Here is a 4,765-nt window from a genome sequence, read left to right as displayed (position 1 = left end):
GTGCTTGTCCGCGTTGTATGCACCTCTCCCTGTCCTCCCTGCTGTCCCAGCAGCAGCTCCAGAGCTGTGATCAGCTGGAAGCCCTTGGCCCGTTCAGGTAGGTGGGGAGAGGCAGAGGGAGGGAAGAGCAAGTCAGATTACAAAGTGCCTGGCACGAGAATAGGTTCTGTTAACCCGGTGGCTGCTGCCCTCTGCTGCTGAATTGCTGGAATTCCGATACTGACATTGACCTTGGAAAAATAGTTTCAAGGGAATGCTTTGAGTGGGCTGTTATATCCTAGCAAGGCAGATGTGATCCATCTCTTCTACAGAAGAGGGCAAGAAGGCAGAAAAATGAATACTAGAGACCTCTCACTATGATTTTACTTGCATTCCAACAACTGCTTCGAGTTTGTTTGCTCCTAAAGATGTCCTCTTATAAAGACTCCCTCATTCCTTAGCAGTCTTCTGGTATAGGAAGAAATTCAGAAATTTTAGTGTTAACAAATTGTTTCATGTAAACTTAAAAAATCAAACTGTCAAAGAAGTAAAGTCTTTTTCCATGTTGCTTTGCTGAAGAGCACTTCAGAGTCTTTGAGATGTGAACTGGGAGCTTCAGGGAAAGCAAGAACTTCAAACCTCTGATGTTTGAGGTAAATAGATATTAATAAATCTGAATAAAATTATAGAATTAAAAACACTGTCAGAATGAATCCTTTTTCAAAGACTGTTCTCACTGTTTGTTCTGCAATTGTCTGAAGCATTTTTAAGATAAAATAGAAAGACAAGGCCTTTACTATCTAATGGGAAAGCAAAAAGAGATAGCACCTTACAAGCACATGTCAGGCTTTTATCATCAGTGCCCAGGTCCTGTATTATCACATTCTGTGGCACCAACTTCATGAAGTTTAACATTTCTTGGCTTTCAGATTTTGGGTTAATCACTAAGACACCATTTTAGTGTTTTCCTTTAGAAGTTATGGATGATTTCAGAGAAACTAACAAGTTGTTTGAATGGAAATCATAGGAAATAGTTCACATCTGTGAAAACATGTTGAATGAGGATAAATATAGCATTAAAAAGAATGAAGTAAGCTTTCTCAGGGTATTTTTGGAAGTGTATTGAAGGCTAGAGAACCTGCTCATCAAACACCTTTGAGGTATTTTCTGAAAAAGATCACATAATACATAATTAGTGCCTCTGTCATAAAAATGCCTGTGGGTGTGCCTGTAGTGTGCCCACACACTAGAATTAGGATTAAGTGGAGGATATTAACTCTGGTACTTCCTGATTTCTGAATATTTCCTTTGCACGATGAACATCTTGGGCAGCCCTACTCCTGCGCTGTAGAGGAGCAGGTCCTGCTGGCTTACTGTCCCACCAGAAGGGAAGCTTGTGCTCTGAGACCACATCCAGAAAGAAGCTGGCAAACACTAGAAGCTGTTATCCAGAAGACCTGTTACCAACAGGCTACTGATGAGAGGATCTTTCTCACTTGCAAAGCACTGATAGACAGAGGGGTTTTAGGATCATTTGTAAAGAAACATAATTTCAATGTGTTCTTGACAAATAATCTTATATCCAGAAGGGACTACTGGAAGTTCCCAGTGGCACTTTCAAGGCAAATCCTTCTTTTTTGTTTGTTTGGGTTTTTTTGTTCTTTTTCTTTCCCTGCCAACACAATCTGGGGTACTAGGAGAGTGCTTCTGCTGGTAAAGCAAAGAGTGATAGTCTGGGATGTGCCTGTCTGGAGCAGTCCACCTCTCATACATGTCCAGCAGAGCTACATGATTTGGCCAATATATCTATGCCCTCAGTCCTGCTCCAGTGCTCCTACTGGAGGTGCCCCCTTCAGATACCCTTTACAATCCTCTTTACAGAAATATGGTAGCTAGGAGCTAGGAAGTGTTGGATACCACTTGTTCCTAGGGAGGAGGTCTGTTCCTTTCATTGCTTATGGGCAGAATACATGTAGCACCACAGAACTCCAAAACTAGCACCTGTTTGGTGCCTCCTTGCCTCAGCTGGGTTACAAGACAGCTGGACAATAGATCTTGACAATGCCTGTGCAAAGTAAAGAAACTGAAGGAGATTGGGAACGAAAGCTGCTCTACAGCTTAGGAACATGCACGACGTCATCACCTGATGTGTGAACCCCCTCATCCACTGGGAAGGAGAAGATGGGATGGATACTCGATTCTCTAGTCCAACAACACACACAGCAAGGAGGACAGAGAAACACCTCTGTTGGGCATCCTGTGGCTGCGCCACCAACCCTTACAGAACACTCCTCCAACCAGGGCGACAGACCAGACTGATCTGTAAACACTGATCTGCTTTTCCTGGGCACTATACCTTCAACCCTTTGGCCTGACTACCCAATAATCAGACTTCTCTTCTGCCTGGTCTTTAATTGACTTTTTGTGACACTCCACCACTAGTCTCAAGACCTGGGCTTCACACAGTCAGGCTTGTGCCATCCAATGGCTTATCACTTTTCTGGACGAATCATGCCACTCCTGCAGCTTATGTTGATGTGGAGAAGGACAGGGGCTTCCTTGGTAACCTGCTCCAAAAGAAGGCTCAGGACTATAATAGTGGGTCTTCCCCCTGGTGCGGCAAGCAGCAGCACCTTGGCAGTCTGTTTCTCTGTCTACTAAATCACAGAGTAGAGCGAAGTGGAATACCCCTGAAGGGATATAGTTCCACAGCACTAGCCACTCTGTGAGGGACAAGAGTAAAGACAGAGTATACTCCCAATATCAGACCTTATCCCCAGTCTTCCACTAGCATCCTCACCACCCACAGGCTTTTGTCTAAATGATATAGTGTGGTTGTGCAGTCACCACCTGGCTTAGGCATGGGCCAAGCATCATACCTACAGCATGGCTACAGAAGAAAAGACAAGTTATTAGTGATGGTAGTTACTACTGAAACTCTGGAATGGATTGGAATACTATCCCTTATGATTGTTATGACTGTGGATCACCTCAAATGGGTATGTTTCCTATCCATTTTTCCTATCTATGGTTCTGGCACAACTGGATCACTTCCTGAATGCAAGATGCTGTCATGGATATAATGGTTGCCAAACACTTAGAAGCAAATCACTCAGCATATCACCTCACAGGCTTCCATGACAATTATGTGGATGATTGAACTCTGGTGTAGTTAACTATCTAAAGTCAATGGCCATCTACAATCAAACCCAGATGTGAGCTCAGAAAAGGAAAGTTTCTACCAGACCCTGGTACAGTGCTTTTCACACCCCAAAATTAGTTGATTAGTTGATGATCACACAGTCTGGAGGATACCAGTCTGGACATGGTGAAGTGAGCTTGATGTTGGCAATCAGAAGCAGCTCAGAGGGCTCTCATTGTACAGAGGACTGAAAGGAGGGTAGCAGCTTAACTAGGTTTTGGCTGCTGTCAGCCAAAGCTCTGCCTCTTACAGCCTGACAGTATTATGAGGGTAATATAGAGGGTCCTGATGACTGACTGGGTCATGGAGGTATGCATGGAGCAGGTAAATGAGGTGTGAGACAGCTGCCAGCTGGCCTGGCTATGATTGCCCATTGAGTTTGATTGTGTCCCACACAGTGGCACGCTTGCACTGTCGATATGGACAGGGTGTTGCAGCCTGGGCTGTCTTCAGAGACAACCTGCAGGAGCATGAAGTCAATACTTACAGGTACAGTTGCAGCTCCCCCACCCTTTGCTTTTCATATGTTCTGAAGCAGAGCTCTTCTCATGGCTCTCATCTTCTCATCTCCTTGAAAAAAAAGCTCTTTGGAGAATACTACTTTCTAGATCAGCTGCTGGAGGAAAAATCCATTTTCTCAGCTTAAAAAGGGCCCATATTTTCAATATCTGCCTAGCTTTTGGCTCTTTGTGATGTTGGTAGCTGCATATTTTTGAGTACCCAGCCCTTCAAACTTTTGTGTGGGAGACAAGCCCAAGTTTCCTTCAGAAATAACTTCCTGCAGGCTTGTCTACATCCCTTTGGATGTCTTCATGGAAGAACACCTCTGTCTTTAGCACTGGTGCCTCTTTTCAGGGGACCTCACCTGCTTTGGGTCTGTCCCTTGGCCTCTGATTGTGGGGAGGAGCTGTGAGCCAGGGGAGCTATGACAGCCATGGGGAGACAGCACAAGAAAAACCAGGAGTGCTGGGAGCAGAGGTACTAGTCTTGATGTCTTGCACCAGTGGTGGGAAGAGAGCCTGAGCCTTCCTCACCCTCTGGACATCCTCATGAGTGCAGTGAACATGGGCTAGTTCCTATAGCCTCAGTCGTCAGATTTCACATGATTACATGAAAATCCTTAACTTTGGGGACCATTTCTGGTTTCTAGCCATCCTGCTTGAGGTCAAGATCCTCAGAAAAACATGACATCCCCAGGAAGCAAGAGTCGGTGGTTTGTATATGTGGGTGTGGATGTAGGGGCAATCTCAGCCATTCTTGTTGACTTGGGCTGGTGATTTCTGCTTTCCAGAGGGAGCCGAGGAGCTGCATTTCAGGGAAAGGGTTTCATTTGGGGAGTGTGGGGACTACTTCAGAGGAGAGGGCAGGAGGAGCACGGGGAGCTGCAAGGTGCTGGGCCAGGCCACGTGGCGGTGGCACCCGCCGCCCTAAGCAGGCAGGGGTGGCCCCGGCCCCACTCCTTTTCTGCCCAGCTCTTATTGTGAAAGGAGCCTCAGTGTAAACCAAGCTGCATCTTCCTCCCCGCCTCGGCCCACCCTTGCTGCCTGCCTCCCCGCCCCTGCTCTCCCACAGGCCTGGCCCCCC

Source organism: Apteryx rowi, unplaced genomic scaffold (genome assembly GCF_003343035.1).
Source record: "Apteryx rowi isolate R43461 unplaced genomic scaffold, aptRow1 scaffold_515, whole genome shotgun sequence".
NCBI lineage: Eukaryota > Metazoa > Chordata > Aves > Apterygiformes > Apterygidae > Apteryx > Apteryx rowi.
Note: the sequence above shows the minus strand (reverse complement) of the source record.